At 37.4% G+C, this 24033-nt stretch overlaps 1 protein-coding gene and 1 long non-coding RNA gene across 13 annotated transcripts in view; one reads left to right on the forward strand and one right to left on the reverse strand.

Moving 5' to 3' along the window:
• The window catches only part of RAD51B (RAD51 paralog B), a 618412-nt gene that overhangs the window by 114184 nt on the left and 480195 nt on the right, over window positions 1-24033 (forward strand). The window lies entirely within an intron of this gene.
• The window catches only part of LOC129621708 (uncharacterized), a 70338-nt gene continuing 55195 nt past the window's right edge, over window positions 8891-24033 (reverse strand). Inside the window, exons 3-4 of the long non-coding RNA XR_008699629.1 lie at window positions 9863-10015; window positions 8891-9270 (exon numbers count right to left, since the gene is read on the reverse strand). This is a non-coding gene — a long non-coding RNA (uncharacterized LOC129621708). The remainder of the gene's footprint in view (window positions 9271-9862; window positions 10016-24033) is intronic.

Raw genomic sequence — 24033 nt, forward strand, 5'->3', positions numbered from 1 at the left:
TGTATGGATGTGAGAGTTGTGAAGCTCTGTGCTTCTGAGCTTTCTGTGAAGAAAGCTGAGCACCGAAGAAGTGATGCTTTTGAACTGTGGTGTTGGAGAAGACTCTTGAGAGTCCCTTGGACTGCAAGGAATCCAACCAGTCCATCCTAAAGGAAATCAGTCCTGAATCACTGGAAGGACTGATGCTACAGCTGAAACTCCAGTACTTTGGCCACCTGATGCAAAGAACTAACTCATTGGAAAAGACCCTGATTCTGGGAAAGATTGAATGCGGGAGGAGAAGGGGATAACAGAGGATGAGATGGTTGGGTAGCATCACCAACGCCATGGACATGAGTTTGTATAGGCTCTGGGAATTGGTGATGGACAGGGAAGCCTGGCATGCTGCAGTCCATGAGGCTGCAAAGTTGTACACGACTGAGCGACTGAACTGAACTGAACTGAAAAAACAGGCTCCTTCCTTTTCTGAAAAGAAAAAAAAAGGTCCCTGGGTCTCTCCCACTGTTTGGGGAGCTTCTTATACCTATCTTACCTTTGTAGATCCTGCAGTTACAGGAAGACACGAGGTAAAAAGAAATTGGAGAAAAGAAGGAAGAAAGAGAGAAAGATGGCCAGAACAAGCTGCAGAGAAATAGGACAGGTGATATTTGATGGGGAATGTCAGTGCCATTTATAATACTTTGATTCCCTGTCTCTCATCAAAAGTTCAGATCAACCATTTCAAAAGGTCATGTCTTTGTATCATGAAATATATTTATGTGAGAATATTTTTGATAAGGTATCTAAAAACTGAGCTGCTACAGTGATTCATTTCATTAGAAATCATAATAGAATTTTCTTTATTCTATCGTCATGTCTGTGCACTTACAGTATATTCCACCTGGCAGAAATTTAAATGCTATTATTTTATTTTTATAGGGCAATACGTAGTCACTGTAAAACTGTAAGATTGAAACATAAGGAGTCAGAGATGGATTAAAGTCAGGACACAATGAATTGTATCTTTACTCACCAATTCTAGAGATTATTCCATGTATTATACAAAATACATTACACGTAATAAATCTCTCACATTTTGTAAATATTTAGTCGTCGTTGATTTATTTCTGCCTTGGCAGCCATCACGTCTCTGTTCTGCGTTGTGAAAGTCTGTTTATATGTCTGTGTCCACATCATCTGCGCTAGGGTGGAGGCTTCTGGAAGGCAGGGATGATGTCTATTTGCTTTGCATAACGCTTAGCATATAGCTCTGTACATGGAGGTTTATTTTTGTTTGATGAGGATGATTTTCTTTATGTATTTCTTTTCTTTCCTGTCTTCAGATTGGCCACATCTTCTGGTAACAATGACTCCAGTAGAACACAGAGATGAAATTAACTGTTGAATGCCTACTCAGGCTGGGCAGCCCAGTGTCTCTTGCAGCTATATGAGGTCTTACGCCACCACAAAGAGGCACCCTCTTGTAAAAAAATGAAAAATACAGAGAAGCCACCCACGTTGGTTTTCATGAAGGAAAAATTTGGTGTCTAGTTTTACTACCAGTGCTTGTCAAATAAACTTGGTATGAAATCAAGGCTGAATACAGTAAACAGAAAATTCAGATAAAAGCTAAGTGGGAAAAAAAAATCCTCTTTATTTCCATCCCTATTCTTTTTGGGGATGGGCTTCTGGAATAGTGTTGGGGGTTCAATGTAAGTTAGATCAAATGGAGCTGGAGCCAAGTAAGAACTCAGTATTTTTTGAAGATCTTCCAACTCTTTGTTTTAGTATAAACAAATTTTACTACTGTATCCTCCTTTAGATTATCCATCTTTTAAAACTGGCACCACTAAATTATAAATCTGGGTATCTAAAGTCATTGTGTGGGCACAATTATTAAGTTTAGTTTTGTTAGAATATTCCAAACACTAAAAAGAAACATCCTAGACTCTTAAGGTACCTTTGAACATTTCCTTAAAAACTCTCTTTTCTCCTTTACCTTGCCTTTTCTGCTCTTTCTCTAGATTTATCATGAGTTTTTCTATTGTATTTCAGAGAACTTTTAGGGGTTACTTGTTATAACTTTTGTTATAGTCAGCTTTTTATGTAACCTTTTTTGTATTAACCTATTATAAGTGACATTTCTTTTATATGATTTCTAGATTCTTCATTTTTATTTTTTATTCTATATTTTATTGAGGTCTGTATGTGTAACATAACAAATCTTATTATAAGGGGAATCAATATTCAGTTCAGTTCAGTTCAGTTGCTCAGTCGTGTCTGACTCTTTGCGACCCCATGAATCGCAGCACGCGAGGCCTCCCTGTCCATCACCAACTCCCGGAGTTCACTCAAACTCACGTCCATAAATCACATTTGTTTTGTTAGTTATCAGTGAAGGTTCTTATTTTCTTCAGTGCAACATTTCAGAGGAACCTATATCTTGGCTTTTGTTTCAGGACCCTGTCTTAGGGATTTTAGTAATTTGAACGCATCAGAGTATAGGTTTATCAATATATACAAAATATACGTAAGAGGAAATATATTTAAGAGAAATATATTTTTGAGAACACTGGATGGTGCCTGGACATATTAATCAACAATTTCCCAGACTCTGAAAGGAATTTCTTTATCCAGATACAGTTTGATAAGAGAAATTATCTAAGGTCCTTATTTCCTTAACCTCTGAAACAGAAGAATGAGATCAGTCAGGAAAAAAGGAGAAGTTTTCTTTCACACATGCTCTGTATCTCTGTCTCAGACAGATGGGGTGCTGGTGATTAGAATAGCAACACGGCTTACTTTGCTATTTTTTCAAAGCTACTTACTAATCCTCCTCATAGCTTGAGGAAGAACTTTGTTCTTGGAAAGTTATGTATTTTGGATCATTGACATAAAGATGGTTAGTGCTTAGCTGGATACTTAAAACTTAGAGCTAGCTTAAGTTATAGTTATATAAGCTCTATATCTGTTAGTGCCTATCAATATCTGCGTACAAGTAACAGTATTCAAAAAAATTTAGGAAGTTTAGGTAGGCAAAAGGAAAAAAATCACTGACTGCAGCAGAAAGCTATTAAAATTCTGTTGTTAGCCTTTTGGACTTTATAGTACATGTATATACACACATAAATCAAACACAATATACATAATTAAAATAATACACTTTAAAATATGCTCATATTGATGAAAAGTGAGATTGTAGAGCTATGGAAACAAATTATGGACTAGAACAACACCATTAAAAAACTAGAAAGTGGTGGAGAACCAATAAGGAATAGAATAGAGATGGCTGAAAATTTAATGGGTTGGAGCAAAAGCTTGACACAATCACTGTGAAAACAGGGGTAAAGATGAAAGCATCTTGGTTAACAGTGAAAGATATGACACAAGGCGAGTTAAGGAAAAGATTACTGGTGTCTGTGAGGAAGAGGAGTCAAACAAATGGAACTAAAAAGGTATTCAGAGAATTGAAACAGCAAAACTTAACTGAAATGAAGAGCTGAATCTGCAGGTTAAACATACACACCAAATACTGAAATTGGTAAAGAAGAATCAGTATCAACTCATATCCTGGTTGTGTCTGAAGAGAGACTTCTTCAGTCATCACACAAAAGCATAAGTCATCTGCAAGGGAGAAGATGAGAGTGGTCTGAGACTTCTCCACAACAAAGTGTAAGACTAGAGAAGCTATGTCAACAAAGTTCAGATACAGGAAAATATGACCAAGAATATTGTATCTAGACTAAAGAATAAAGGTAGCAGGCATGTAATCCTCAAATGTGAAAGAACCCTGAGAATACAGTATCTGTGAGATCCCTGGAAAACTTACTTGTTAAAATTTAGCCAACCAAGAGATGAATCAAAACAAAACTGGTTTTGAATATTAAAAACATTTATATATGTCTCAGATTTAGAAACTGTGGTAACAGGATGTGAAAATTATACACCGTAGCAAAGTAAAACAAATATTGGGAGGTGGGTGGAAGGGAAATGGAAATTATTAATCTCTTTATCTTTCATAGCAACAATTCAGTCAATATAGTCTAAAATTTAAAGCAGTTTTGAAGTAATATTAATCTCTATGATTTTTTATATTTTTTCTTAAACATGGATTTTTATAATTAATATTTTTTGAGTGAAGAAGCAATTGTCTAAAATTGCTTCAGTTTCATTTTAACTTCTGTTACTTTCAAGTAAAATTAGCATTGATACATTTTTATTATTTTTAAAAGTGAGTATACTCTTATTTTTTAGAAGTAAGTATACACTACTTTTAAAACTGAGTATACCCATCCTAGAAATTATAAATTTGTTTTTGTTTATACTTCTATCTGTATATGTGAGTAGCTGTCTGGAGTGATATTCACTAAATCTTAATACTGAATATTTCTCAATGGTGAGATTTTGGATCATTTGTTGAATTTTTCATTGTTTATTTTGTATTATATGAATATTGATAGACTATTTAGTGAAAATGATACAATGAATTTATTATCCTGAAAAATGGATTTATACTTATATATAGTTTCTCAGATATAGAATTTACTATCCTCATTTACTTTGCCAACAAAGGTCTGTCTAGTCAAAGCTATGGTTTTTCCAGTAGTCATGTATGGATGTGAGAGGTGGACCATAAAGAAAGCTGAGAGCTGAAGAATTGATGTTTTTGAACTGTGGTGTTGGAGAAGACTCTTGAGAGTCCCTTGGACTGCAAGGAGATCAAACCAGTCCATCCTAAAGGAGATCAGTCCTGAATGTTCATTGGAAGGACTGATGCTGAAGCTGAAACTACAATACTTAGGCCAAGAAGTATTGGACTGATTGGAACTAACTGGGAAAGATTGAAGGCAGGAAGAGAAGGGGATGACAGAGGATGAGATGGTTGGATAGCATCACTGACTCGATGGACGTGAATTTGAGCAAGCTCCGGGAGTTGGTGATGGACAGGGAAGCCTGGCATGCTGCAGTCCATGGGGTCGCAAAGAGTCGGACAGGACTGAGCGACTGAACTGAGCTGATCCTCCTTAAAAAAAAATTTATTATGACCCTTTTCCTCTTGCCATGATATTTAACAGCTCACAGTGTTTTATGGATATGTTACACTTCTTCCAATCTTGATCTCAGTTTCTTCATCTATAATTTCAGAGTTGGATTAGGTTAGTAGTTTGCAGTCTTTTTCTTTAAACAGTAGAAACTTTCCAATAAATAAAACAATTTATAACTCTTGGAATATAGTTTCAAAGCTGTACAGATTAGGTAATTTCTGAGATTTATTCCATTTTACCAGAAAAGTGTTTTTCTTAGGATTTTTTTTTTTTTTTGAGTGACTGCTTACTATGTGTTAAAAAAAGAAAAATCAAGTAATAGCCATAATCTTAAGAATCAGAATTTTAAGGTGGAAGGGAGGAGCCTTTAAAAACCATCTCATCTATTTCCCCTAACTTTTGGATATACAGAAACCAAATTTAAAGTTGCTTAACTAATGTGAAATGTATGGGACTTCAGCCCAGATCTTCTGACTTTCTATGCTGTTCTTTCCTCTACAGTACATGTGAATAAATATATATATATATATATATATATATATATGTATGTATATTTTAAATGATGGGCAGGAGAGATACAATTTTATCTTAACCTATTTCACATGTAGACTAACTTGTAAATGTGAGGAAATGCACTTAATTTATAGTGTATTTACTTTTTTCCTCGTGAAGAAAGATCTGCAGGGAAGGCATTTGTTGAACTCCTAAGTTCCAGAAGTTAGGAAAGTGAGTGGGATTTTGGTGAGGAAGAAAGCATTTACTTGTCAAAGATTTGGAATTTACTGTGGTTGCTGAGATTAAAATAAAACTAAAACTTGACTTGGCAGAGGATTAAAAACAAAGCAGCTCCAAAGTGTGTGCACATTATGGAGAAGATGCCATTCTTCCTTCAGGCGTCCAAGGGGGAAGGGAGTATTGTTTCTTTGTGTTGCCGGAGTTGATTTATTTAGTTATGATTTCAGCATGCCTAGGAGGCAAACCCCAGAAAACATTGCACAACATTAACCGGAACAAATGTTTTTTTTTCCCCCTATATCCCCCTTCTTAAGGTTTTCCAAAAAAAACAGCACTGTTTTTTGTTTTTGTTTTTTCAGACTGTTTAGATGGTTCTGATTATGTTTGACTGTTGGGTGTGGCAGGTTTTAGAATCTTAAGTGGTACTACAGGTTCCTGAACAAGAAAGAGAATTAAAGATGAGGTGACTTGATTATTGGAATGTGTAGAATGTAAAGTCTGAGAGGTATTATGGTCTGCCGCAGGCTGCTCTTAGTAATAGGCCTTCTTGTTAAAAGCCCTATTATTATTGGAAATTTATTTTGGAAACGACCATAGACGAAATTTGACAAGAAAGTGAAACAAACCACCTTGTCTCGTATTTCCTTTCCAGACAGGCACTTTGAAGAGCTATCTTAAATATTGTCAAGCCTCAATTATCCTGGAATAGGTTAGCATTAGCACCATCCTCACATTCTCACAAACTTAAATTAAACACACACGGTGTTGCATTGTGTGCAACAGCACAGAGACAGTTAGCAAACAAGATCCTTATCCTTTTGGAGCTTGCTAAAAGTTGATAGCTTCGTATATAGTTCACCAAATCCCCATCTCGTTTTCCCACACGCTGTCTCTAAAGCCGCCTCTCTTCCTGTGTTCTCTCTCTTCTTTAATAGCTCTCCGTCCTTTCAGCTGGAAACCTCACGTTCATCTTGAGTCCTTATGTTCTCTTAGGTTTCCCAGCCAATCGATCTACAAGTTCTGTCTCTTCTGTCTCCAGAATTGCTTTTGAATATGTTTCCTCTCCTCCATTCTCATAGCCATAGGCCTTGTTTAGGCCCTTTTCATCTTTCACTTCTTAGGAGAGATGCTTGTCTGCTTTCAGGCTTTCCGTTTTACAATCCATCCTCCATACTGCTGTCAAACCTTTCTTTAAAGACAGATCCAATCATATCATCTTCTGGCTTAAAAACCTTTGATGGGCCCCCATTGCCTTCAAGGGGATAAAGTCTAAACTCCTTAGCTAGTCATGCAAGGGTTTCATAGTCTGGCCCCAATCTGCTTATTCTAGCCTCATTTTCTGCCACATTTCCGTCTCCCTCCACTTCTTGTTCCACCAGCTTCCTCATGGTTTCCTGAGTTCACCCTTTCCTCGTACTTTTATCATACTGTTCCTTGCTCTCTACTCACAGAATGCTTTTTCTTGATTGCCATGATCCCCAAGCCCAAGCGTGGTTCAGTTCAGTTCAGTTCAGTTGCTCAGTCGTGTCCAACTCTTTTCGACCCCATGAATCGCAGCACGCCAGGCCTCCCTGTCCATCACCAACTCCTGGAGTTCACCAGACTCACGTCCATCGAGTCAGTGATGCCATCAACCATCTCATCCTCTGTCGTCCCCTTCTCCTCCTGCCCCCAATCCCTCCCAGCATCAGAGTCTTTTCCAATGAGTCAACTCTTTGCATGAGGTGGCCAAAGTACTGAAGTTTCAGCTTTAGCATCATTCCTTCCAAAGAAATCCCAGGGCTGATCTCCTTCAGAATGGACTGGTTGGATCTCCTTGCAGTCCAAGGGACTCTCAAGAGTCTTCTCCAACACCACAGTTCAAAAGCATCAATTCTTCGGCGCTCAGCCTTCTTCACAGTCCAACTCTCACATCTATACGTGACCACAGAAAAAACCATAGCCTTGACTAGACGGACCTTTGTTGGCAAAGTAATGTCTCTGCTTTTAAATGATGACTATTTTCAGTTTGGTGTCTGTCCTTCAAAGCAAGCCTTTTTATATGCGTTGACTTAGAGATAGATGCAGGGGTTGATAAATAGGCTTATGAAAGACACATAGTGTTTTGTATGTGGGTGTTTGTGTGTGCTTTTCCCACAAAAACAGTATTGTATGTATTGCCTTTCATTGGTCAAACTTGCTTTTTAGATTCTACAATTGATATTGGAGATCTTTTCATATTATCACATACAGATGATGATTTATAACCTTTTTTTCAGTTCCTCCCACATGGTATCACCTTTAGGACTAGCTTTACTTTTCCTCTTTTCCTGTATTCTCATATGTACAATTAGAAGGTAAAAGAGAAAACAATTATAGCAAGCAAGTATAGATTCTGATGCCAATTAAATAAGGAAGTGAAAGTGAAGCCGCTCAGTCGTGTCCAACTCTTCAAGACCCCATAGACTGCAGCCCACCAGGATCCTCTGTCCATGGGATTCGCCAGGCAAGAGCACTGGAGTGGGATGCCATCGCCTTCTCCGATTAAATAAGGAAGAAGCTTGCAATTGCTGGCTGGGGGAAGGAATGTTTTCCTTAAAAATTAGACTGTCTTAGAAACACTGTTGGACGCAGTTCAAAGGATATCACTGACATTAACACCCTCTCCCCTCCCCTTCCCCTACCGCGTTTCCCCAACTGTTGCTGGAAACTAAACGTAACCAGGGCTCTTTGTGTTATGTGTACATCTGGCTTTCCCTTTTCCATATGCTCAAGTCCTCCCTCCTCAATTGCTTCTGTTTAGCACTTAATTTAAATTCCCAAATTAATCCAAGAAGCAAATTTGAAACCTGTAAATTGAGGGGGTTTGATGATTTTTTTAGGTCTTTTAGAGCTCTGAAAAGCGAAAGTGAAAGTCGCTCAGTCGAGTCCACCTCTTTGCAACCCCATGGACTGTATAGTCCATGGAATTCTCCAGGCCAGAATTCTGGAGTGGGTAGCCATTTCCTTTTCCAGGGGGTCTTCTCAACCCAGGGATCAAACCAAGGTCTCCCGCACTGCAGGTGATTCTTTACCAGCTGAGCCACTAGGGAAGCTCTTTAGAGTTCTAGGATTCTTTTAAATAGTAGACAGTTTTATTTCAGAGAATTTATTCTAATAAAATGTTTAAGTTGTAGTTAAGAGCTCAAGAGTGGGCTCTTGTCTAACATTCTGAAACAAATTGTCGGAGGAGACAATTATTGGGAGACTTTATTGGGAAGGGGTGCCCAGGCAGAGAGCAGGAGGGTAAGGGAACCTAGGAGGACTACCCTGCCATGTGACTTGCTGTCTCTGGTTTTCTGGTGATGGGGTTGGTTTCCTGGTTGTCTTTGGTCACTCAGGGTCCTTCCTGGTGGCTCACACATTGCTCAGCCAAGTTGGATGCCAATGAGAAGGATTCTGGGAAGTGGTAGGACACATGGGGCCTCCTTTTGACCTTTCCTGAGTTCTTCAGGTTGCTGGTGGCTTGTTTTGTGTTCCTTGCCAGGACTTCCTGTTGTAAAATAACTCATGCAAATAGTTACCACGGTGCCTGGCCAGGGTGAGTGGTTTCAATCAAAGTTTCCTCTAACATTAGGCTAAGAAAAAGTTTTCTATGTTAGAAATAAAAATACTGAAAACTAATATAAAAGTCAAGGTTTGTAACATTGTAGGATCTGATCTGATCTATACAATTCTCTCCAGCTCTAATGTTCGAAGATATTTACTGCCTTTGACAAATAGTTAGTGACACACCTTTTAGGTTTTTTTTGGTTATATATTTGTTGAAATATTCTCCATGAGTTCTGTCCTTTAGATAACCTTGGAATAGAAAGTCATATATAAAATTTTCCACTTTATTTGAATTCTAATCCTTTTTGTGGAGTTATTATGTCAGGTTCTGTTTCTAAATTCCATTTCTCACTTTCTTGTGATTGGTCGTTTTTTATGATAAAAACCTGTTAAAAAAACTCTTAACCTCCTTGAAAAATATCTGTTGTTCTTTCAGTTGATGTAAACACCAGTAAACTTCCTCTTTAAAGAAAAAAAGCAATTGCAGTCGAAAGGAGATATATATTTGAGGAAGAGTGTAAAGAAATGCATACTTTTCTCATTGTACTTCTTTCCAAATTTTTGTCACCCCAGGGGTTGTGAGAATTCTTTCGAAGCTTCAGGTCTGACTGGTGAACAGAGCTGACACTTGATCGTGTGAAGTCCAGTGGTGTTTGGCTGTGTAGTTTCTGCATCTGGAGACGATTCTGTTATGTGAAAAATTAAGATTACAATTTTTAAAGTATATATTTCACAATCAGAGTATTTATAAACACATATGAAACTTGTTCTACATGTAACTTATGCTGAAATGAAATGGTAATGTTTATAACTCAGTAGGTAAACTACTCTGAAATGTTTCAGACCCGTCTCAGCTGACATTTTGAACTAATAACATAAGAAAGAGTTTGTTTCCTTATTCAGCAGTTTCATATGCATTTAAAAAGATAGCTGATGTCTAGTTAGTTCCAAATTTAAGTTTGCTATACTTATGCCACTAGAACATGTTTTTTCTTCTGTTTGTAGACATAGTAGTGTTGGTCTTGGAAAATGGATTTGCAGGTTAAACAAAAAAAGATTACTTTATTTGATTCTTCTTGAGCTTTAGAATTCAAATCAGTCAAGTAACCAAGAAGCACAATTAGGATACTGTTGACATGCTTTATATTTCTGTTGCTTTTTCTTTCTTTGTCTGCAAACTTATACTGAACTGTGGTTTTGTACTTAAAAATAAATATTAGAGAAAACTTGGAAAATGGAGAGAGGAAAATGAACTATAATAAATAGGGTCTGAGGTGAGTCTTGAAGAATACATAGTACTTAATGTTGGTGTTTAGTCACTAAGTTATGTACGACTCTTTTGCAACCCTTTTGCTGTAGCCTGACAGCCTTTTTCGACATTCAGAAAACTAAGATCATGGCATCTGGTCCCATCACTTCCTGGGAAATAGATGGGGAAACAGTGGAAACAGTGTCAGACTTTATTTTTTGGGGCTCAAAAATCACTGCAGATGGTGATTGCAGCAATGAAATGAAAAGATGCTTACTCCTTGGAAGGAAAGTTATGACCAACCTAGACAGCATATTCAAAAGCAGAGACATTACTTTGCCAACAAAGGTCCATCTAGTCAAGGCTATGGTTTTTCCAGTGGTCATGTATGGATGTGAGAGTTGGACTGTGAAGAAAGCTGAGTGCCAAAGAATTGATGCTTTTGAGCTGTGGTGTTGGAGAAGACTCTTGAGAGTCCCTTGGACTGCAAGGAGATCCAACCAGTCCATCCTAAAGTAGATCAGTCCCAGGTGTTCATTGGAAGGACTGATGTTGAAGCTGAAACTCCAGTACTTTGGCCACCTCATGCGAAGAGTTGACTCATTGGAAAAGACCCTGATGCTAGGAGGGATTGAGGGCAGGAGGAAAAGGGGAAGACAGAGGATGAGATGGCTGGATGGCATCACCGACTTGATGGACATGAGTTTGGGTGAACTCCGGGAGTTGGTGATGGACAGGGAGGCCTGGCGTGCTGCAATTCATGGGGTCGCAAAGAGTCGGACACGACTGAGCGACTGAACTGAACTGAACTGACAGGCTCCTCTGTCCATGGAATTTCCCAGGTAAAAATACTGGAGTGGTTTTTCATTTCCTTCTCCAGGGGATCTTCTGAACCCAGGGATTAAACCTGTGACCCCTAGGTTGGCGGTCAGATTTTTTACCACTGAACCACCAGGGAAGACCAGTATTTGATATATTCCAGACTGTCTCTTGGACGATCTGTGTGACTGTTGTGGGTTATATGTTATGCAACTGTGGTCATCCTGCCTTGGTGGAAAGAGTTGATAACTATGGTATAATCTTTTAAAATTTTTTCTAACTTAAAAAAAAATTTTTATTGATGTATAATTGATTTACAATGCTATGTTAGTTTCTGGTATATTGTAAAGTGATTGTTATACATATATTCCTTTTCAAGTTCTTTCCCATTGTGGGTTATCACAGATATTGAATATCTGTGCTTGTTTATCTATTTTGTATATAGCAGTTTGTATCTGCTGATCCCAAACTCCTAATTTTTCCCTCCTCCGCCCCTATAATATAATCTTAACATATCTCCATCTATAAAATGATCATAGCTATATAATTTAAGGTCTGTTTAATTCAGTGGAGGTAAACCTTTTAAATTTGTGGAAATGACTTTCACTGTGAGTGGATTTAAGATAGAAGATAGCATTGCATATTCACACATTGTTCTACATTTAAGATGGAACCACTTTTTTTTTTTTGGCATAACGGTGAAGATTAGGCTCCCAAGATAGTTTGAGTGCCTTCTGCGTGTTCTAGCTGGCAATAGTCTTAACCAGCATCTGGTTTATCCATGAGACCCTTATAATTAGCCAGTTAGTACTTCTCTGTTTGGGAAGATTTATAGTATACTTCAGGTGATGTGAGATAGAAGGCAAAAGACTAAATAGCTAACTCTTCTTAGTTTAGAAGAAATGTGTATTCCTGATACCAATATTGTTAAGAAATTATTTCCCAAAACTCTTCATTTGACGTGATTGATAACTTTACTGTCTGAACAACCAAAGAAGCTTAAGCCCCTTGGGTGTGGTGTGGTTTTAGTCTTAGGAAAGCCTGAGGAACCTGAGCTTTAGGGGGGTTGACTTGTGTGTTCTGGAGTGTTATGCAAGGAAGAATTATTGGGCCAGGTGCCTTTCATGTCTGTATCTGCCACAGTAAAAAGCTGTAGAGGCAAGAGTTTGTCGCAATAAAATTTTCATATGTTCTCTTCTCTAGGCAAAATGGCTTTGTAATACAAGCAAGAGTTCAGATACTTCATAGGTAATCAGTCTCAAAAGGGAAATTTGTTTTCTGATTGGCTATCAAATAGATACACACTTCTGTTGCTGTGTTCTGCTTAAACTATAATTAAGAAAATCTTGTTAAATAGGATTTTATGAAATGAAGCCTATTAATTACATCAGACCCTTTGGTTTTATGTGAAACTATTATCATGGCATGAATTGAGAGCTGATTGTGCAACCTACTTATTTGGAAAATTCTTTACCTTGAAATTTTGTTTCAAATCCATGACTTCTAATGGAAAGGGTGTGGTGAGAGGCAACAGTAGATTTCTCATTCTCTTTTTCTTAAAAATCCCTCAGTGATCAAACTGCTTTGATTGAGTAGATCTAAAACCAGGGTTTGAGGTTAGTTTCAAGACATTTTGTGAAATACTCTTCTAGGGACAGGTTTATGCTAGCTAGACCCATAGAAATCAAAACCTATCAACATAGTGATGACAATGTAATTAGCCACATCTATCAGCAGTGTATAATCAACCATATCTGAGGCTGCTGAAATGTCCACTGAGGTAAAAATTCTTGCCGTACCCTTGACTCTCAGTAATGACCTGAGATTTTGAACTCTGTAAGTGGACTTAAATCTAACCTGGGATTTACTCTGTGGTTCCAGGTAAATAGTGTGCAAAGTTAGGAAACTAGATCAAAACAAAACTCACTTTATAACTTGGATAAATTATGATAGAGTGAGAAATTGGCAGTAAGAAGTTTTAGTGAACAGGACCTTCAAAGAAAGCTGAAGTCTGTTGCACTGACTTTAAAAAAAAAAAACAAAAAAAACTTTGTCTAAACTGTTAAAGAAGATTTTATGTAAATTGTTCATGCTAAATATTTGCATTATATATTCCTATTTCTTTGTACTTCCCATTTGATGAAGTTTTCAAACTGTGGTTTGCTAGAGGGGGAAAAAAAACCCAAACCCAAACCACATAGGACAAATTGAATTACAAACCTGGTGTGGTCCTTTAACTCAATTACATCTAATTTGTGTTATTTTAGTCATCCTGGGAGGCAGCTGTTCTGCGTGATTGCCCACAAACAATTTCAGTGTAAGAATTTGTCCTGATTAAGACTCCTTAAGATTAGTAGTAGCCTATTTCTATTGTAAGGGGCAAACTTACAGATTAATTTTGTGTTATCAGGACCAATTTAAAAAATTAAAAATACAGTTGGTTTGTTTCTTAAATTGACTTAAGTATTAATAGTAAGCATATAATGTTTAAGTGTTAACTTTTTAATAAGTTCACCTCATTTTTTTTTTAATTTCTTATGCTTCTAAAGTTTCTCCTAACAATAGCCTCTTAATTACATCTTTTAGGCAGTTATCAATTTGAAGGCAAGGGAATATGGAATTTTAGGTTTTTGAAATACCTAAATAAATATTTTGACATTCTAAACCAACATTTGGAATGGTCTTGGAAGAAATGACAGGAAAGAATATGGAATTATTGCTGTTCAGTATAATTGAGAGGGAGATTTCAGTTAGAGTTGAGTTAGGATTGAGTCTGAAATGCAATTGACTTTACAGAAATGAAGAATTTGTAAATTCTTCAGAATTTATAGAAATCTAAACCCAAGTGGCTTATGCAAAAACAGACACGGGAACCACTTACATGAATGGTGTCTAACAATATCAACTTGTCCTTCACTCATCTTTCTGTCTTTTATGATTATTCTTATTTTATTCTCAGGCGATTCATCTTCTGAGCAAAATACTCAGTTTAGATCATAGAGTATTATTAACTTTGACAGTAGGAGGACACTTAAATGTCTTTATTATTAGAGGTGAAATCTGCAGAATATATAGATGCAGAAGAGAACATACATGATAGAGAGATCTCAACTAGTTGTCTAAAGTGGGCAGATGGGATTACTGTGAAGAGATACTGTCCAACAGAGACAAAAATGGAAGAAAAATCTTAATTCCTCAGAAATGATATATGAATATGTTTGGAAAGACATCCTTCTACTGTATCTAGTAATTTTCAGTTAGCAACTGAACATCGGTTATAGGTTAGATGTTGTTTTAGGTACTGAGACTTCACAGATCACTAAACTATAGGTCCCTACTTTGGAGGAATTTACGTGTAGAAAGGATGGCAAACATGTAAATAATAATTTATAGGGAATTCCCTGGCTGTCCAGTGGTTAGGACTCCATGCTTTTAATGCATGGGCGTGGCTTCAATCCCTGCTTGGGAAACTAAGCCACTTGGCATGGCCAAAAAAATATACAATACTTTATGGCACCAAATGGTAGGTAATGTGATAGAGGTTTGAATAACTTCAAAGCTTATATTTTGTTAGGTCAAAGTATAGGACTAAAGTTAGGATTTAGATCAAAATGGAAGTGTATTCCAAAAAATACTACTTTATATGAGAGGCATCAGTTACTAGTTGACCCATAGATTTAGGAATATAAATTAAGTTTGTGGTGTCTTTCAGTTGCCTGTACTACTTTCCCGTCATTCTCTTCATAAGGAAGAAACTAACAATTTGATCGCCTTTTATTCTGAGCATTTTCTTGCATATTATCTGCTTTTAATTAGTTGTGAACTATACCAAGTTCAGTAACATTTAAAAATTTTTTTCATCATCCTATATTCTTTTATTTCTGACCCTATCCACATATTTACTACTTGAAACTCTTACCACCCCTTGGTTTTCAATGGCAGTATATTTTTTTATTTTCCTCTTGCCTTTCTAACCTTACTTGGTGTCCCTTTTGCTGGCTTCATTTCTAGATTAGTTATCTATTGTTGTGACAAATTATCCTAAAATTTAGTGGCTTAAAGCAATGAACGTTCATTGTCTGACTGTTTCTGTGAACCAGTAATAACACAGGCACATAATAAATATTCAGACATTCAACAAATATTGTTGAATGTTTCATAAATGGACGCTGTTATTCTAGTTGATGTTCTCATCATTTCACACCTAGATAACTCCACCTACTTCTTTACTGGCTTTCAGTCTTTATCCCCATGTTGCTGTTAAACCAGCATTTGTGAAGAATTTCATGATGCTGCTTCTCTGGTCTGTAACCAATTGTGACTCTCATTGGACTAACTTTAAGTTTGTATTGGTCTTGGCATTCAAAGTATTCCATATAGGAGCCTCACCCTATTTAACCATTTTTCTCAACAAACACCTACTTTATCTACTTATTTATTTTTATTGGAATATGGTTGCTTTATAATCCTGTGTTAGTTTCTGTTGTACAACAAAGTGAATCAGCTATGCATATGCATATATCCCCTTTATTGGGGATTTCCATTTAGGTTACCATAGAGCATTGAGTAGAGTTCTCATTAGTTCCATTAGACAGTAGGTTCTCACTAGTTACCTATTTTATGCAGAGTGTTGTATATGTCAGTCCCAATCTCCCAGTTCCTCCCCCGACCCTGTATCCATACATCTGCATCTCTATTTCTGCTTTACAAATAGGTGCATCCGTGTCATTTTTCTAGATTCCACAAGTAAGCCATATTATCTGATACTTGGTTTTCCTTTTCTGACTTTACACTGTATGACAGTCTCTAGATCTATCCATGTCTTTGCAAATTTTGTTCCTTTGAATGGCTGAGTAATATTCTGTTGTTTATATGCACCACATCTTCTTTATCTGTTCTGCTGTTGATGGACAGTTAGGTTGCTTCCATGTCCTGGCTATTGAAATAGTGCTGCTATGAACATTGGGTTGCATGTATCTTTTTGATTTATAGTTTTCTGCTGGTACATGACCAGGAGTGGGGTTGCTGGTCTATGGTAGTCTAGTTTTCGTTTTTTAGGGAACCTCCATATTGTTCTCCATAGTGGCTGTATCAGTTTACATTCCTACCAACAGTGTAAGAGGGTTTCCTTTTCTCCACACCCTCTCCAGCATTTACTGTTTGTAGATTTTTTTTGATGATGGCCGTTCTGGTGGGTGTCAGGTGATACCTTATTGTAGTTTTGATTTGCATTTCTCTAATAATTAGTGATGTTGAGCATCTTTTCATATGTTTGTTGGCCATCTGCATGTCTTCTTTGGAGAAATGTCTATTTAGGTTTTCTGCCCATTTTTTGATTGGGTTGTTTGTTATTTTGATATTAAGCTGCATGAGCTATGTATATATTTTGGAGATTAATCCCTTGTCAGTTGCTTTGACAAATACCTTCTTTAGTTAAACTGGTTGTTTATACCATATAAACCCCCAGCTCCATCCCTAATACTGTGTTTGATTTTGTTTTTTTATTGCCTTTATTACTGATTTTCTCCCAAATTTTATTCTCTCTCTAATTATGTTCCTTGCACTTTTTCAGTAGTCACTTTGGACTTTTTCTGGCCCATTCTAGTTTTTAATATTTAAATTTTCTGTTAAGTAATGCTCTGGCCTGGAGAATTCCATGGACAGAGGAGCCTGGCAGGCTACAGTCCATGGGGTCGCAAAGAGTTTGATACGACTGAGTGACTTTCAGTCACACGCTCACACACACACCCACCAAACAGTATAGTTCTTTATCTTTAGTTTGAGTTAATTTCTCTTCCCAACTAAAATCCCAATTATCTGAGAGCAAAATTCTTTCACTGCTTGTATCTCTAGTGTACTGAGTCTGTAATGTGCATACATGCATAGTCACTTCAGTCATGTCTGACTCACATGTTGTTTGATTGAGAATTAGAAAACTCGAGTCACCTGTGAAAATGCTGCTGACTGAATCTTAACTCCCAGAGCCATAAGTGAGGATGAGCTGGGACTTCAGGACAGTTTGGAACTACATTTCATCATTTTCATGAAGCATTGATGTATGAAGTGATTAATTTGAAAAATGTTCCCTCTGGCCAACAATCAAAACTGGCTTTTAGCCTTGAACTATCAAAGCAAAAGTTTCACAGTTGCCTGGAGCAAAACAGGTATTCAGTAGCAAGCAGTTCAAGGCCTCTGATCCCTGCTTCAGCTATCTGCCTGGCCAAGCCCCTTGGCATAGATAAATCAAGGAATTTACTTTTATCTTCTTTCTCTTGAAAGTTTCCTGAGTTTGATTCACAAAGAAAGGGTAATAATTGAAATTTTATGTCAGCATCTTCTCATTCTCCTAAAAAAGTTAAAGTTAGATAATAATATTAATCAAAATATAAGAACACATATAGCTTGAAAACATCATTGGGGCTAATTGTGTTCCTTAATCCTGGTATAATTTTGCACTAGCCCTGGAGAATGAGGCCTGAGAGCCAGTGGGAAGTAAAACTCCAGTTCTTTTGGTAGCTTTAAGTTTAGTTTTGTGGTTTTGCTAAGATAGGATTCTCTTAATATTCCCTTGTATGCCTTTATTTTTTTATTTCCTTCTTTCTCTCCCTTTCTGTTCCTCTTTGTTCAGTTCAGTTCAGTCGCTCAGTCGTTGTCCGACTCTTTGCGACCCCATGAATCGCAGCACGCCAGGCCTCCCTGTCCATCACCAACTCCTGGGGTTCACTCAAACTCATGTCCATCGAGTCGGTGATGCTATCCAGCCATCTCATCCTCTGTCTTCCCCTTTTCCTCCTGCCCCCAATCCCTCCCAGCATCAGAGTCTTTTCCAATGAGTCAACTCTTCGCATGAGGTGGCCAAAGTACTGGAGTTTCAGCTTTAGCATCATTCCTTCCAAAGAACACCCATGGCTGATCTCCTTTAGAATGGACTAGTTGGATCTCCTCTTTGTTGCTGCTGCTGCTAAGTCGCTTCGGTCGTGTCCGACTCTGTGCGACCCCATAGACGGCAGCCCACCAGGCTCCCCCATCCCTGGGATTCTCCAGGCAAGAACACTGGAGTGGGTTGCCATTTCCTTCTCCAATGCATGAAAGTAAAAAGCAAAAGTGAAGTCACTCAGTCATGTCCGACTCTTAGCGACGTCATGGACTGCAGCCTACCAGCCTACTCCTCTGTCCATGGGATTTTCCAGGCAATAGTACTGGAGTGGTTGCCATTGCCTTCTCCTCCTCTTTGTTACTTACCCCCAAAGCTATAGGTATGGTATTTGGTCATGGTTAGAATATAAGAAGAACATTAAAATTTTCATTGCAGCCATCTCAAATTCTTTTTAGGTTTGTATTTTAGGATTATTTATAGTATCAAAACTATGATTTAGTTTATTATTTGCACAGTTTTGGTTTCGCTGTGGCTAAATTACTGTTGTTTATATAAAAACTTTTTTTTTTCCTTTTTATTTGTTCATGTAGGTGTTTCAGCCAAGATTCCTGACTTTAGCACAGGAATATTTGAATTAGAGAAATAAAGGAAGTTGAAAAGGTTAAAGCTTTTGATTCTGGCCTTTTATCTGTATAGCTAATGACTTTTGGCTGTGTTTCCTGGAGAAGATAAAGAATATCAGTTGTGAATTTACCTGGTTACTACCAGATCACCTTGATTCATACATCCTGCCTCTGCATTCCTGCCTCTAGTTTCCCTGCACGTCTTAGGGCCTGCTCATACATGCCAATCCAATGATGCTAGCTCTGATTATTACCTCTTTTAGTTTTCTTCTGTTCTTATCCCATATTTCTTCACATATGGAAAAGTGAAGTCACTCAGTCGTGTCCGACTCTTTGCGACCCCATGGACTGTAGCCTACCAGGCTCCTCTGTCCATGGGATTTTCCAGGCAATAGTACTGGAGTGGGTTGCCATTTCCTTCTCCAGGGGATCTTCCCGACCCAGGGATCGAACCTGGGTCTCCCGCATTGTAGACAGACGCTTTACCATCTGAGCCACCATCTGCTACACTACCTTCAGCTGTGCTTAAAAGTGGGCTTCCCAGGTGGCTCATTGATAAAGAATCCACCTGCCAATGCAAGAAGCCTGGGTTCGACCCCTGGGTTGGGAAGATCCCCTGGAGGAGGAAATGGCAACCTACTTCTTGCTGATATAATTCTATGGACAGGGGACCCTGGTGGGTGAGCCACTGAGTATGCACATGCTTAAAGGTAAAAGATGAAGAAGTGGGAGTGAGGGAGTGAGGGAGAGGCAGAGACACAGAAGAAGATTGTCAGCAAGAGATATGATTGTCATCTCCAATGGACTCCCTGCCCTTTCCAACCACTGCCCTCCTCTGCCTTGTTCCTGTTGTCAGCACTTGAATGTTTCTAAATGGAAGTGTTAGTCACTCAGTCGTGTTTGACTCTTTGCAGCCCCATGGACTGTAGCCTGCCAGGCTCCTCTTTCCACGAAATTCTCCAGACAAGGATACTGGAGTGGGTAGCCATTTTCTTCTCCAGGGGATCTTCCCAACCCAGAGATCGAACCCGGATCTCCTGCGTTGCAGGTAGATTCTTTACTGTCTGAGTCACCAGGGAAGCCTCAAAAGAGATTTAAATAAAAATTAAATTTTTATTTGAATTTCAGTTCTCAACACTCAGAAGTGCTTTTGAGAAGATCACCAATGTTGTCCTTAAATCGCATGGTTTTTGCTTAGTTTCTGTCTTCGTTGATCACTCTGCTGCATTTTATACAAATTGAACATTCACTTCTTGCTAAGAGAGAAGACTTACGAATACAACTTTTGCCACATGAAACCTTGCCTAATCAGCCTCTATTGAAAGTACACATTTCATTTTATGGCATTTGCAAATTATCTACCCTCCTCTGTCCCGGAACTTGGAATATTAAAATGCTTCCATATGCTAAAAGCCAGTCTACTCATTTTGCTGAAGAAGAAAGAAGAAAAATGTATGTTACTAACTTGCTGTTTTATAAACATGAAGCTACAGTGTGGGCAGACTTGGCGATGGCAGCCCCTCAGAGTTCACTGTAAACAACTTTGCAGCCCTGAGGCCTCACTGCCATTCAAGATGAGTGTGGAGAGTTGTTTTTGCTCCACAAAAGTAAATTGTTAAAAAAGAAATGCATTTGTGACTTGTATACAGTTCTAAACTATTTCAGTTCAGTTCAGTTCAGTCGCTCAGTAGTTGTCCGACTCTTTGCGACCCCATGAATCGCAGCACGCCAGGCCTCCCTGAACATCACCAACTCCCGGAGTTCACTCAGACTTACATCCATCGAGTCAGTGATGCCATCCAGCCATCTCATCCTCTGTCGTCCCCTTCTCCTCCTGCCCCCAATCCCTCCCAGCATCAGAGTCTTTTCCAATGAGTCAACTCTTCGCATGAGGTGGCCAAAGTACTGGAGTTTCAGCTTTAGCATCATTCCTTCCAAAGAAATCCCATGGCTGATCTCCTTTAGAATGGACTGGTTGGATCTCCTTGCAGTCCAAGGGAACTATTTAAGTACAGTTAAAATATAGTATTAGATTTTGATTAGATTTGGACATTTAGAATAGCTAAAATACTTAGCTATTCTAAGTTTCAGATTCTTTATCTCAAGGCATTTATTTCAATAGCCACCACTCTGATCTGGGTCCCCAACACCACATGGCTGGATTACAGCAATAGTCTTCTCACTGAGCTCCCTAACATTCGTCATTCTCCCTTTTAGTCTCTCCTACCTGGTGCTGTAGGATAATCTTTCTTAAATAACTTTATGCCTTTTCCTATCAACTGATCTCACTTATACTAATCTCACCAGTATTTCTTTCAAGCTCTGACTTATAATTTCCTTTATGGAGTCTTCCTAACAATCCCATCTGGCCCTGTTTTTTCCACAGTACTTTTCAGCCAAGCTCCTGCTCAGTTGTATGTAGTTGCTTTGTTACAGATTTCCTTGTTGTTGTTGTATGTGTGTTGTTTCCTTCTCAAGTGGATATTAGTGTGATAGAAATACTGTCTGCTATTTCTTTTGACTGGATTCTCATGGACTTATGAGCAAATAATAGATATAAAATACGTATATTCTGTTAACTACAGGTTATCAGTTAAAAATTGTGGCTGTTTGCCTAAATTGAGTAAATTATCAAATAAAGAGCTGAATTACAGTATCTGAGCAATGCTAAATATATACTAGAGACTTTAGAATAAATCCTACTGAAGTCAGTAGGAGACTGTACTCTGTCTTCTTTGAAGATTTATTGCTTGGGTTTTAGCACTGATGGTTTTATCTTTTAAAGAAAGAAATAGGTCTGCTGTTCATGTGGTTATAGACAGAAATTCCAGTATTTCATATTTATCACTGAAGCATCTTACACCAAAAAAAAAAAAAAATGTCTTAAAGAACAACTTTGGAAAAGGAGATAAGGTTTGAGGACTAACATTACCTGACGTCAAGACTTATAAACCTAGAACAAATAAGACAATGTGGTATTGTCATTAAGACAGAGAAATAAACAAATGGACTTGATCCACACATAATTGAACAACTGAATTTTGACAAAAGTGTAAAGGCAATTAATTGGAGAGAGACCATTCTTTTAAAATGATGGTGCTAAACCAGTTGGATATCCATATTAAAGAATGATTCATATCATACCATATAAAATATTAACTCAAAATGGATCATAGACTTACATGTAAAACCTAAAACTGTTAAATTCCTAAAGGATATGATAGCAAACCTTTATCTTGGTTAGGCAAAGGTTCTTATACGCAATTACAAATGTATAATCCATAAAAGAACAAATTGATAAATTGGGCTTCATCAAAGTAAAAAAGTTGCTTTTCAAAAGAAAATGGAAAGATAAGCCACTGAGTAGGAGGTAATATTTTCAGAACCTATGTGTGATAAAGGACTTGTATATACTCAGAATGTATAAAGAACTCAAGAAAACAAACCACCCAGCGAGTAATGAGACAAAAGCTTTGAACAGATTTTATTTTACCAAAGAAGTTATATGGGTGATGAATAAGAACATGAAAAGAAGCTAAACATCATCAATTATTAGGGAAATGCAAATGAAAGCAAAAGTGAGATACCATACCTATTGGTATGGCTAAAATTTTAAAGATTGACCATGCCACGTGCTGGTGAGAATGTGGAGGAACTAGAACTCTGATGCCCTGCTGGTGGGAACATAGAATTATACAGTCACTTTGAAAAACAGTTTGACAGTTTCTGTTTTCTAGCTTATTTTGAGATATAATTGATGTTGAACATTGTGTAAATGTAAGGTATGCATGTAGATTTAATAGATTTATATACCGCAAAGTGATTACCACTCTAGCATCAGCTAACATTTCCATCCTGTCACATAATTACTAATTTTTTTTTTTTTTTTGTGGTGAGACTATTTAGTATCTACTCTCTTAGCAGCTTTCAAGTACATAATATAGTATAATTAGCTATAATCGCCATGCAGTACACTAGACCTTATTAACCTTTCAGATGGAAATTTGTGCCTTTGACCAGTTATCTCCCCATTTCCCGTACCCTTCAGCCTCTGGTAACTGCCACTCTACTCTCTGGCAGTTTCTTAAATGTTAAGCATAGACCTACTATTCAATCAGCCATTCTACTTAGCTTTGTACCCAAAAGTATTAAAAGCATATTACTGTACAAAGGTGACTTATACATGAATATCATAGCAGCCTTATTTTTAATAGCCCCAAAATGGAAATCATGTCCATTAACATGTGAATGGATAAAAAAACTGTAGTATATCCATGCAAGAGAATACTATTAGAAATAAAAAGAAATTAATTAGTGGCATATGCAACAACATGCATGGCTCTCAAAATAATTATGCTGAGTCCAACAAGGCACACTTTCTCTTTACTGCCCGCTCCCCAAAGTATATACTGTAGTATTTCAATTCTGTAAAATTCTAGAAAATGGAAACTTTTCTGTATTGACAGCAGATCACTGGTCACCTAGGAATGAGGGGCAGGGGAAGAGGAAGGAGTCCAGAGAGGCACATGGAAACCTTTGAGGATTATTGACATTTTCACTATCTTAATTGTGGTAATGGTTTTACAGGATGTATATGTGATTCAGAGTTTATAAAATTTTGCTCTTTGAATATGTGCAGCTATTTTATAGGTCAATAAAACTATATCTCAATTCAAAAAAGAAAAAATATTGTAAAAAAAAAGGTCCAATTTAGCAGCAAAAGCAACATCATTTAGCATACTTATTTACATGTTATAAATAATATATAAACAAATATATGTTTATAAACATAAATATAACAACATATACATTATTGAAGAGACCCACATGCCACTTACCATATTTAGTCTTATAGAGTTGCTAGAATGTTATCAAAGAAGACCATTTTAAAAGGGAATTATTATACCCTGACCATCCAGCACTCGCCTTTCATTCTGCATAGAAGATGTGTACAGCTGCAGTGATAACAATAAAAAAAGGAACTGCAAGCTTTATTTTTAATTCTGGAGGACTATCTCAATCTTTATCTAAATATCAATATTTTTGTTTTTTTGTTCTTTCACTTTCTTGATAAAGCCTTATATTTTGCTTTATCTTCTCAATGTGTTCTCTTAAACCAGGTTATTAACATAAAGA

The sequence above is a fragment of the Bubalus kerabau genome, chromosome 10 (genome assembly GCF_029407905.1).
Source record: "Bubalus kerabau isolate K-KA32 ecotype Philippines breed swamp buffalo chromosome 10, PCC_UOA_SB_1v2, whole genome shotgun sequence".
Classification (NCBI taxonomy): Eukaryota; Metazoa; Chordata; class Mammalia; order Artiodactyla; family Bovidae; genus Bubalus; species Bubalus kerabau.